This window comes from Cervus elaphus, chromosome 1 (assembly GCF_910594005.1).
Source record: "Cervus elaphus chromosome 1, mCerEla1.1, whole genome shotgun sequence".
NCBI lineage: Eukaryota > Metazoa > Chordata > Mammalia > Artiodactyla > Cervidae > Cervus > Cervus elaphus.
The window spans coordinates 49,330,000-49,343,600 of NC_057815.1; the positions used below are offsets into that span (position 1 = coordinate 49,330,000).

Below are 13,601 nucleotides of genomic sequence, written 5' to 3' on the forward strand. Positions count from 1 at the left end.
CAGTAGTTACTTTTGCAGAGTAGGGTAATTTCTTCTAACCTAAATGCAGATCTCTGCATATCCCTGAATCTGTTTCTCTGTGTAGCATTCTTCTTTTTAAAGTACTCTTCCCTGTTAACTCTGGCCTTGTGATCTTTAACCTTTGTTTCTTTAGCTCAGCTAGACCTCTGGGCTCTTATTTGGGATCCCCCATCTGTACTGTGACCTAAAGACTTTAGGAGCAATCATAGGCTCACCTCATTTGTTTCTCTCTTCTCAGAAATGATAGTCCTGCACCTTTTATTGTCCAGTTTCTGAAAAAATCAGAGTTTTATATATTTCAGTTTCTAGTTATTTAGGGCATTAGGGTTATTACTTCAATATTGTTAGAAGCAGAAGTTGTGAATCACTGTATCAAAGAAAAGTCAAATTGAGCTTGATATAAAATGAAGAGAACACCTTAATTCTAGTGTAGGCTCTTTCTTTAACAAATTTATCTTAAAAGTTGAATACTTCCTTAATGCTAGTTAATTGTTAGTGAGAATTTTTTATTTTTTACTGTGCTATTTTCTACATAAATTCTAGCTTAACGACACAGTTAATGTCCACAGTGTTATGAATTTTTGTTTTTTTAAACCTTAAAAACATAGTATTCTAATGATGAAAGGCGTGTGTGGTAGAGGGAAAGGGAGATATGATCTTGAACTCTCTTGCTTCAATTTCTTTGTCTCTAAAGTAAAATAAAATAGTTGTTTTGATATATGTAATGTGATATATGTAATATAGTTTTAGGAGAGTGCCAGTCATATACTAAGTGCTATATGGGTGTGAACCATTATTAGCTGAATCATAATAATTGTTTTTTTGATCGTATGAGGTGTTATGGAGGGAATTATATCCTGAAACTTAAACCTACAAAAACGTTTATATAATTTAGGATCAGTTTATGCCTGGATATATTAATTTTGAATATCCTTGGCATGAAGAGTTGAAGACAGCCCAAACCAGGAGTTCGGGCTAGTATAGAGCTTAACAAAAAATTTTATTTTATGAAACTTCTGTATGTTAGCTAGCAGAATTTTTCCTCTTTGATCTGTGATGTTATTACTAAAACCATCAGTGTTGAGAACTGAAAGGAAATTAAGCTGAGATTTTTATGATTGGAAATGAAAAGATATAGCATAGCCATTCACATTTTAAAGAGAGGCTCAGAGTTTGTCTAACTTGAAAAAGGATGTGATAGTTAGACTTTGGGCAAAAATATGTGCTGGTATATATTGGTCTTCACAGTAAATATATTCTAGGAAGTTGCATGTTCATTCAACTTTGGTTCATTAATTTCAGTTCCTAGTATTGCAGGAATGTGCTACTAAAAAGAACATGCTTATGGCAAAACCACTACAATATTGTAAAGTAATTAGCTTCCAATTAAAATAAATAAATTTATATTAAAAAAATAAAAAGAACATGCTTTTGAGATAAAGTGTTCTGTAATAATTGACATTTCTTGATTTATTAGTAAGTGCTCAATTAACATTTCTACCAAATTAATTTTTAAAGCATTTTCTTGTAGCAGCAAGTATATGTGTGTAGATTGCTCTTGATTTGGAAATAAAGTACTGTACCTTTTCAGAAGTGGAATTACTAGACTAACTATTGGTAATATAAATATAGTATTAGCCGTCATTTACCAGTCAGGTCCTTGATGCTAAAAAAATACTCCACTGAGTTCATCACAGTCTTTAAAATAATGTTTGCTGAACAAACTTTTGAATTCTAAGGGTACAGAGCATTGAGGTTACTTTAAAAATTAGTGTTTTTGTTCATGTTATGTTCAGATTAGGTAATATTTCTGTTTTAGCTCAACAGAATTTAAGTGGAGTTGCATATCTGATTCTGAAGTCTTCTTGATTTGCTGTTTCTGGAGCTATTAAAATTCTTAGTCACACTGTTGATTAAAGTGCTCAAGAATTTTTTCCTTGCTAAATTCTGTAGGATAGGTTTGTTTTAGGAGGTTTTTAAAAAATCAACTGTTTAACTTAACATTTAGAACTTTGCTTGTGAAGTTATGGTTTATACCATTATTTTTATGGCTAATACGCAAAATAAGCTTGCTACTACTATAGCTAGCAGCAGATTTGGGTCTAATGTGTGAAGTTATTGCACATGAAGGGAGAGAGATGTTATTTCAATGTTATGTTTATTACTAGCTTCTGTTTTTATTAAGGGTAATGAAAACATTGTGTCTGGGCCGGTGAACAAAACAAATGTGACCTTTGATGTGACCCCCCTGTTGTGCTTTGACAATTGATAACAGTCCCCTCCTGTGAGGGTGATCTGGAGAATAACGGTATGTCGGCATGATGGAAAATAGCATTTGCAAATCTAACTTGCAGATATTGAAACACGCTTGGATCAGGTTCTAGATTAAAGTAATGGAAACAACTTACCTAAGTATTTTGAGAAAACAAGATATTAACAGATGTCTGATTCACAGTGCCTTTTTCAGGGTGAGTTGTTCCTTGGTTATAGACTTGTCCATCAGGTTCCTTAAAATAAATGGCCTTCTAAATCAACATTTGGCAATTTTTACAACTGGAAGAATGAGATAATGCCTGGATTGTAGCATTCCCAATGTTGTCACATTTATAATTAAATTTTTTATATAATTATAAAACTTAATTATAAATATACATTTATAATTATATACTTATGATTATAAGTGTATAAATACATTATATACATTTATATACATGTATATAGATTATATACATTTATAATTAAAATCACATTTAAAATTAAAGTTTTTATTTAGCATTTAATACCAGTTTTTTAACAGTATCACATGCTTTTTTTAAAAAAAGAAATAAGCAGTTTACTTATTTGATTTTTTTAAGCATGGGTGCATATAATAGATTTTTTGCTAGACCATGTCTGGCCTGAATTTACCTGGAGAATGAGTAGTCTACTGCTAAAGAACTGTATCAGTTTTGCAGATAAATTTAAGGAGACCATCATCTGCTAGATATTTTCACTAGACTGCAAAATGTTCTTTTTCATATTCATTCTTAGGAAGATCCTAGTGATGATGTATTTAGTGTCTGAAAGCTAATGCACTAAGGCTCAGCAATGTACAGGCCAAACACCATCATTATGGAAATCACTGTTTTATAAAGACATTGACATATCTTGGCTTCTGGTTTAGGTTAAATATAATCCCTAACTAGTCAATACTCATCTTAAGTCTTCTGCAGACACCACTCCCTTTTTTGCAGCTGCATAGACATTAGTACTATGGCTATAGGTTTGTTGATAAAGGTTCCAATGATAGAGTCTTTGTAGAAGGAGGAAAGGAGGGTGGCATTAAGGCTTTAGTTGAAGGTGTGATAGATAATACTTTACTAGTCTCATGCCTGGCACGTGGAACTGTTCCTGTCAATACCAGTAGAGTCCTTCATCTTGAGGTGATAGGGAGTGAGGGTCAGGTTCAGGAGGCAGTTTGCTCTTAGATTTAGTTCAGTTGCTCAGTTGTGTTCGAAATATTGCAACCCCATGGACTGCCAGGCTTCCCTGTCCATCACCAACTCCAAGAGTTTGCTCAAACTCATGTGCATCGAGTCGGTGATATCATCCAACCATCTCATCCTCTGTCGTCCCGTTCTCCTCCTGCCTTCGATCTTTCCCAGCATCAGGGTCTTTTCTATGGAGTCAGTTCTTTGCATCAGGTGGCGAAAGTATTGGAGCTTCAGCTTCAGCATCAGTCCTTCCAATGAATATTTAGGACTGATTTCCTTTACAATGGACTGGTTTGACCCCCTTCCAGTCCAAGGGCTCTCAAGAGTCTTTTCTAACACCGCAGTTCAAAAACATAAATTCTTCATTGCTCAGCTTTCTTTATGGTCCAGCTCTCACATTCATACATGACTACTGGAAAAACCATAGCTTTGACTAGACAGACCTTTGTTGGCAAAGTAATGTTTCTGCTTTTTGATATGCTGTCTAGGTTGGTCATAGCTTTTCTTCCAAAAAGCAAGCGTCTTTTAATTTCATGGCTGCAGTCACCATCTGTAGTGATTTTGGAGCCCAAGAAAATAAGCTCTCTCACTGTTTCCACTGTTTCCCCATCTACTTGCCATGAAGTGATGGGACCGGATGCCACGATCTTCGTTTTTTGAATGTGAGGTTTTAAGCCAACTTTTTCATTCTCCTCTTTCACTTTCATCAAGAGGCTCTTAACTGTTCTTTGCTTTCTGCCATAGGGTGGTGTCATCTGTGTATCTGAAGTTATTCATATTTCTCCCACCAATCTTGATTCCAGCTTGTGTTTCATCTGGCCTGGCATTTCATGTGATGCACTCTGCATATAGGTTAAATAAGCATGGTGACAGTATACAGCCTTGACGTACGCCTTTCCCAATTTGGAACCAGTCCGTTGTTCCATGTAAGATTCTAACTGTTGCTTCTTGACCTGAATACAGATTCCTCAGGACACAGGTAAGGTAGTCTGGTATTCCCATCTCTTTAAGAATTTTCCAGAGTTTGTTGTGATCCACACATTCAAAGGTTTTGGTGTAGTCAATATAGCAGAAATAAATGTTTTTCTGGAATGCACTTGCTTTTTCTATGATCCAGTGGATGTCTGCCTTTTCTAAAACCAGCTTGAACATCTGGAAGTTCACAGTTCATGTACTGTTTAGGCCTAGCTTGGGGAATTTTCAGCATAACTTTGCTAGCATGTGAGATGAGTGTAATTCCATGGTAGTTTGAACATTCTTTGGCATTGCCTTTCTTTGAGATTGAAATGAAAGCTGACCTTTTCCAGTCCTGGAACCACTGCTGAGTTTTCCAAATATGTTGGCATACTGAGTGTAGCACTTTCACAGCATCATCTTTAGGATTTGAAATAGCTCAGTTGGAATTCCATCACCTCCACTAGCTTTGTTCGTAGTGATGCTTCCTAAGGCCCACTTGATTTTGCACTCCAGGATGCCTGGTTCTTGGTGAGTGGTCACATCATGGTGATTATCTGGATCATTAAGATCTTTTTTGTATAGTTCTTCTGTGTATTCTTGACACTTCTTCTTAATATTTTCTGCTTCTGTTAGGTCCATACCGTTTCTGTCCTTTATTGTGCCCATCTTTGCATGAAATGTTCCTTTTGTATCTCTGATTTTCTTGAAGAGATCTCTAGTCTTTCCCATTCTATGGTTTTCCTCTATTTCTTTGCATAGATCACTTAGGAAGACTTCTTTATCTCTCCTTGATATTCTTTGGAACTCTGCATTCAGATGGATATGTCTTTCCTTTTCTCTTTTGCCTTTTGCTTCTCTTCTTTTCCAGCTATTTGTAAGGTCTCCTCAGACAACCATTTTGCCTTTTTGTATTTCTTTTTTGGGGGATGGTTTTGATCCTGTTCTCCTGTACAGTGTCATGAACCTCCATCCATAGTGCTTTAGGCACTCTATCAGATCTAATCCCTTGAATCTATTTGTCACTTCTACTGTATAATTGTATGTGATTTGATTTAGGTCATACCTGAATGGTCTAGTGGTTTTCCCTACTTTCTTCAATTAAGTCTGAATTTTGCAATAAGGAGTTCATGATCTGAGCCACAGTCAGCTGCCAGTCTTGTTTTTGCTGACTGTATAGAGTTTCTTCATCTTTGGCTGCAAAAAATATAATCAATCTGATTTCAGTATTGACCATCTGGTAATGTCCATGTGTAGAGTCTTCTCTTGTGTTGTTGGAAGAGGGTGTTTGCTATGACCAGTGTGCTCTCTTGGCAAAACACTGTTAGCCTTATCCCTGCTTCATTTTATACTCCAAGGCCTAACTTGTCTGTTACTCCAGGTATCTCTTGACTTCCTACTTTTGCATTCCATTCTGCTATGATGAAAAGGACATCCTGTTTTGATGTTAGTTCTAGAAGGTCTTGTAGGTCTTCATTGAACCATTCAGCTTCAGCTTCTTTGACCTTTCTGGTTGGGACATAGACTTGAATTACTGTGATATTGAATGGTTTGCCTTGGAAACGAACCAAGATCATTCTGTCATTTTTGAGATTGCACCTAAGTACTATATTTCGGATTCTTTTGTTGACTATAAGGGCTACTCCATTTCTTCTAAGGGATTCTTGCCCACAGTAGTAAATGTAATGGTCATCTGAATTACATTTGCCCATTCCAGTCCATTTGAGTTCACAGATTTCCTGTTTGACTTCTTCCAATTCACCTTGATTCACGACCTAACATTTCAGGTTCTTTTGCAATGTTGTTTACAGAATCAGACTTGACTTCTATTACCAGTCACATCCACAACTGGGTGTTGTTTTTGCTTTGGCTCCATCTCTTCGTTCTTTCTGGAGTTATTTCTCCACTCCTCTCTAGTATAATTTCGGGCAACTACTGACCTGGGGCGTTCGTCTTTCAGTGTCATATCTTTTTGCCTTTTCATACTCTTCATGGGATTCTCAAGGCAAGAATGCTGAAGTGGTTCGCCATTCCCTTTCTCAGAGGACCACATTTTATCAGAACTCCCCACCATGACCCATCTGTCTTGGGTAGCCCTACATGGCATGGCTCATAGTTTGCTCTTGGGACCCCCTTTTAGGACTCAGTGCATATTTTCTTATAGAGACTAGGATGTTATTATCTAGTGTTGAACTATGCTATAAATGAGCTCATATAGGATCTTAACCACTATTAATATCATTTTTTCTTTGAGAAAGTCCATTTTAAAGTCTATGAAGAGCTTTTGGAACTAAATCCATTTTGTGTGTTTATATGTTTCCTATAGGAAATACAAGATTTGCGGCATTGCTTTAAAAATGAAGAGACTTTAGAAGTTATGTATTTCAGATTCATTTTATAGATGAGGACAAAATTCTGGAAGAAATTTAAGTCTAGTTTGGCTGGAAAAATATCATCCTATAGGACTGGGTCTTTGAGACATTAAAGAAAATCAGTTTTATATACAAACTGATTTATTTTAGGTCCCAAGACTCTTGATTTTTAATAATTTCATGCTGTTATGTGCAGGTCAAAGAATTTTCCTGGTTACTCTATTATGAGGACCTGTGCATCAGTTATTAATATTATATGATCTGTAGATTAAAAGATAGTAAGACTTCTCTTATTTCCTGTGTTGTTTTATTAGTTGTATCTAAAATAGTGTTAAAAATATTTTATGACGGTACTTCCCTATTGGTCCAGTGGTTAAGACTCTGTGTTCCCAAGGCAGGGGATGTGAGTTCCATCCCTGGTTGTGGAACTAAGAGCCACATGCTGCGTGGTCAAAAAAAAAAAAAAAATTTTTTTTTAAAAAGAAAAGAATTGGTGATTACTCAGAAGTAGAATATGGAAAAAAGAGAAAACAAGTTGTGATGGACAAATCATTGCTTTAAATGGCTAGTTATTGATCCTGAACTGATTTATATTAAAATTCCTAATTTATATTAACCTAAACCTTTATGTGCTTTTGATCTGTGGACTGGTATTTTATGTTAATTAACGTGGACAGTAGAAGAATACGTGCTCAGACAATGTAGTGTTATTGGTTTTCAAAAACTGACCATGATTCAAAATTATCTTTGTTTGGAACTGTAGTTTTCAATTTTTGTGTGACATTTTTTTCTTTATATCTTGTAGTATATCAATAAAACCATTTGAAGGAAAATTATGTTTAATTTTAAAGATGACATATGAACAAATTTGTTGTCAATGAATGATCTATTATTATGATGATGATAGATGGGAAGTTCCCTTTTACATGTCTTTCCTGCTGAAACATGCTCCCTAATAAGTCAAAATAAAAAGTTAGAGATATAATATTATACTGAGGATAAAATTTCATGTTTTCAATGAAGGTACTTTTCACTTTAAACATATTTATTTTAAGACAAAAATGTAGCAGCCATTTTCTATTGCTAGAAAGGAGTTAATAAGCAACTTTTGAGAGTGTTTTTTGCCTTTGACTTAATCAGAATTCAAATCTCAGACTCTGGCTTTTCATATGTCAAGATACAAGAGTTTTTTCATCCTAATTCTCTTCATTGCGCTTTCTGTTAGTCCTCCACCTTACCTAATTTTTAGGAATACACAATTTTCATTCATCATAGTCACATAACTATGTCACATCTTATCCAGTCTTATGAACTAAATTATGACCAGAATATCAATATTAAAAATATATTCATTTAGTCTTAAGTATTATGTTTCTATTGCAAGGCACTGATATTATATACTTTACATTTATGTTGAACTTTTTAATCATTTTTTTTTGCTGAATAAATATAATCAGTATGCAAAGTAATACATTTTAAACATATACCATAGTAATTTTGTGTCTAAGTATTTCTGATGACATAGGGCATCAATATTAAATGAAAATTTAATTCATTGATTTGATTTCTTTGAAGATACTTCTTTCAGAAATTCATATTTTACTTGTTTTATGTTGAGCAGAATGAAATGTTTTCCTCTTGCACTTATTGCATCCTTATTTCAGCAATAGGGAAGGCTTTCAAAATCTAATTTAAAATGAAATATTTCTCCATACAATAAACAAAATCTCACCTGCAAAGGGTGATTACTGTTTGTAAATTTTAAAAGACCTTTGTAATTTACAACTGATAGCTTTAGGTGCCCAGTCCTTAAAAGTATTCACACATCATGTTTCAAAAGATATTTTAGGATAGTTTTGAACCCTGCTATTGTCTCACTGAGACTAGAAGTTGATACTGAGAATGAATTTCATTTGGACTTAAATTATTCAGATATATTATGTCTAGATTTGTTTTTATGAAGTAACCTCATTAAATTACTCTGGAATATATGTTGTTAATTAAAAATATTTGAATCATGATATACTGGACATGTTCTAAGGAGACTATAGGAACTCCAAATTTTCTTTTATTATTAACTAGACTACTAGTTAATATATTACTAGATTACTACTAGATAATAATTATATATTAGACTCCAGGATTGAATGATTTTTACAGAACCAAGTAAACTTTTATGGTTTTGGAGAATTTAGAGCCCAGTTGCAAATGAGATTAAGGTCATGAGATTATGAGTCAGTTAGTTAACTTTGGTTTATTTTCTGATCATACTGTATATTTTAAAAAACCCAAAGAATAGAGATAATAGACTCATTCCTGAATAGAGCAGTGTTAACAGAGGGTTCCTTGGGGATTATTTCTAAGACTAATCACTTTTCTAAAAGAAAAATGATTTGAAGAGAAAGTGTACAGGGAAATCTCTTGTTTTCTTGGAATAAGCCTATTCCAGGCTTTTTCAGGTAGTAAAATGCCAATGAAGAGTGAATAATGTACAACGATATCAAAGATAGGTTCGGTTCAGTTGAGTCACTCAGTTGTGTCCGACTCTTTGTGACCCCATGAACCGCAGCAGGCCAGACCTCCCTGTCCATCACCAACTGCCAGAGTACACCCAAACCCATGTCCATTGAGTTGGTGATGCCATCCAACCATCTCATCCTCTGTTGTCCCCTTCTCCTCCTGCCCTCAATCTTTCCCAGCATCAGGGTCTTTCCCAATGAGTCAGCTCTTTGCATCAGGTGGCCAAAGTATTGGAGTTTCAGCTTCAACATCAGTCCTTCCAATGACAGGTAAATAAGATAAAAATGACAAAACATCTCCTCTTGCCCAAAGTGGAGATTGTTCCCTTTTTTTTTTCCCTATTTAATACAAAGACAACAAAGCTTTAACTCTTACTTATTACCTAGAATAAACACAGTTATTTTAGAAGTTTCTGTGTGTTTGTTTCCCCCAAATCAGAAGAAATACCGGATATCATCAGGAAAGGTATTAGAAACAAAATACAGCAGAATCTTGTCCTTAAGCAAAAGCAATACAGCAACTAAACTAGAAAACTGTGTTTGAAAAAATTACATTTTCAGAAGGAAATAGAACCAGAATAAATCCAGAAAAATCATTAGGAAGTATGAGTGAATTCACATCAATGAAGACTAAAAACCTTATAAGTTTTTGGTTTGGAAAGACCATGTATGAGAGAGGATAGGATTTAAGTATAAGTACTCAAAACTTTGGCCACCTCATGTGAAGAGTTGACTCACTGGAAAAGGCCCTGATGCTGGGAGGGACTGGGGGCAGGAGGAGAAGGGTATGACAGAGGATGAGATGGCTGGATGGCATCACCGACTCGATGGACATGAGTTTGAGTAAACTCCAGGAGTTTGTGATGGACAGGGAGGCCTGGCGTGCTGCAATTCATGGGGTTGCAAATTGTTGGACACGACTGAGCGACTGAACTCAACTGAACTGAACTCATAAAAAATGTATATAAAGGGAAGATAGTTTTAATTATCACATTAGCTCTCCCTGCCCCCCAAAACCCTGCAATATTCAGTGGTTTAAGCAGTTTACAGTATGAGTTTTGAATTCAAAAGACTTTGATTTATGTCCAGGTTGACACAGTTAGCAGCCATATACACCCATATATACATACATAGATATATATGTATACATAAAAATATGTGCAGGCTTCCCAGGTGGTGCTAGTGGTTAAAGAACCGTCCTGCCAGTGAAGAGATTTTAAGAGATGAGGGTTCGATCCCTCAGTCAGGAAGATTACCAGAAAGGCATGGCAACCCATTCCAGTATTCTTGCCTGGAGAATCCCATGGATAGAGGAGCCTGGCGGACTCCAGTCCATAGGGTCGCAAAGAGTTGGACACAACTGAAGTGACTTAGTATGCACACATACATATGTGCACACACATATATGTATGTATAAAGGTTATGCTTGTTATGACATACATGAATGGAAATACCTGACACAGTAGAACTCAAATAAATGTAGACTGAATTAGCATATGTGCCCATATCAAATCCTTCTCTCCAGAATTCTCCAGGTTCTTTTAAGGGGAGTTCTCAAACTGGGGTTCATGGGTATAAAGTTCATATTATATAAAAATTCTATTCTTTTCTTTGCTAGAACCACTTAATTTCATCCCTTGCTCCAAAGTCAGGACATTTCCAAAGTTTAATCCTTCATTCTATTGTATAACCAGAGCAATATGGTTGCTAAATGCATGGCAAAACATTTTGCCATGATCTTAAATCATATTTATTATTCTTAATTAGAGAAGTATGAAAAATGGTAATGTTAAATCAGTTGTGGTTACTATGATTTCTAGGGGAATACATGAACATTTTTACTCAGGTGGTTTAACAGGAGAACATTTTATTAACAATAAGGCCTATATTGTATTAAGTAATTAAGGAAGTTATTATTAAAGCAAATGTTTATTGAGCATCCCCTATGTGAAAAGGCACTATTAAAATGTGTATGAGATCTTACTGTTTTCATGATAATTATTATGTGTCCAAAAGAACCTGCATTACAGTAGGCAATCTTTTTTCTATTTCCATCCCCGGCTTCCAGCCAAGAGAAGGACCTTTATCTGTCTCCACTGTAGATCCCTCAGGACACAGAATTTTCTTCTCACTTGGTGCAGGGAAGGATACTGTTAGAGCATATTTGATGGGCTGCAAGTAGCTGATAGCTATCCTGTCTCCTACCCTCATGTTCTCTCCATCATTATCAGAATCCTATGATTAAGAACTGTCAAGGACACCATTAGAAACTTTTAAATAGTTTGTTGTTTAATTTTTAGCTATGGAAATAAGATTTTTATGATAATTTTATGACATTGTCATAAAAGTGAATCATACTCTCATGCTTCTAATGTAGTGAGTCTGTAGTGCCCATTAGTGAGGTTATCATTAAGTTTCTATTCTCAAGAAATAATTCTTCCCCATGAGTTAAATGATGAGTATTTTTCAGAAAGTAAATATTGAAAAAGAAATATTTTTAAGTTTTAGAGTGGGAGAATATACATATATATACTGTATTTTCCTAAGAAATTAGCATTAACATAAAATAATCTTAAAAATACAAAAGTTTTAAATTTAGCTATTATTTTCATATGCTTGTAAAAGTTTTGGATTTATTCTTATATATTGCATATATAATGTTATATATTTTATATACATATATTATTTGTTTATGTTGAAGAAACGTGTGTATATAATGAAACTTCATTAATGTCAGGTCTGTTTGAGTTAGAAAAGCTTTGACTAATGGACTATTTTAAAGGAATTGGAATTTTATTACTCTTTAAAATAAACATAGTGACACAATCCAGGAATATAAAACATTTTGCTGTGATCTGTTGTTAAGTGCAGGCTCTAACTTATTTTAGTGAATATTTGTATTTGTAAGTAAAGATTTGTATTTATGACACTATATGCTTAAATTTAAATCTTGGCTTTCTATTTCTAAACCTCAAAATATTAGAAACTTTATAAAATGCCCTACACTTATTACAGAATATTAAACCAATACAAAAAAGCACAAAAGAAAGATAAAAAGTTGCCTCAAATTATGCCTCCCTAAAATAACTAAGTAACGTTCGGTAAGTATTCCAGACATATCCCCAACTATGTGAACAAACAGATGCTTACAAAGAAACACTGCTTTCACAAAAATGGGATCATATTATACATATACTGTATTTTAAAAAATTATTAAATTTAAGGTTTGTCAGACTTAGAAAATATTTCAATAAAACTGAAGAAATATCTGAATATCAGATGTATCTTTGTAGCAAGACATATTAATTCCTAAAGATTCTTCTAAAGAAAAAAAAAGATGAGATTAAGGACATTAAAAAGGAAAATCACCAATTTCAACTTCAGATAATATTCTCTGCTATGGTAGTTAATTAATTTACACTTCCTTCCTCTCCCCTACTTTATTATTTTCTTACTATCTTATAACATGAACTGCATTCTTTTTTTATATTTAATAGAGGTGCAGGTCCATTTTTAAAATTTTCTCTTCAGAATTAGTAGTTATAAATATATTGCATCTTCATTGTTTTCCTAGTTTTCAGGTTTTTTTTTTTTTACTGTTTTCCAATAAAATTTTATTTATGGACACCGAAATACAAATTTCGTGTAATTTTCACATCACAGTATTTTCCTTTTAACTTTTCCCCCAACCATTTAAATATGTAAAAATCATTCTTAGCCCTGAAGCCACACAAAAATGAGGAATGGACTAGATTCAGCCAGTTGGACATTGTTTGCCAATCCCTGAGTTATAGTAGTAACATATTGTTCATTTGGGTGTTTTTTGACTTAACAGGTTTTAAGCAATATATTATTATCTCATTCTAGAAGTATCAGTTCAGTTCAGTTGCTCAGTTGTGTTCGACTCTTTGCAACCCCGTGGACTGCAGCACGCCAGGCTTCCCTGTCCATCACCAATCATAGGGGCTTCCCTATAGCTCAGATGGGAAAGAATCTGCCTGCCATGCAGGAGATCTGGGTTTGATCCTTGGGTCAGGAGATCCCCTGGAGAAGGGAATGGCAACCCACTCCAGTATTCTTGCCTGGAGAATCCCATGGACAAAGGAGCCTGGCGGGCTATCGACCACAGGTTCGCAAAGAGTCGGACACATCTGAGTGGCTAACACTACTATGCTTATCAACAGATGGGAGCATATTTATACTTGATGGCTATTTGCTGAAAGACAATATTGGGATGGGTAGTAAGAGTGAATTGGGGCAGT

The 13,601-nt window shown here is 34.6% G+C and overlaps 1 protein-coding gene across 13 annotated transcripts in view; it reads left to right on the forward strand.

Annotated features, from left to right (window-relative positions):
• SOX6 (SRY-box transcription factor 6) overlaps positions 1-13,601 on the forward strand; it is a 677,134-nt gene that overhangs the window by 73,201 nt on the left and 590,332 nt on the right. The window lies entirely within an intron of this gene.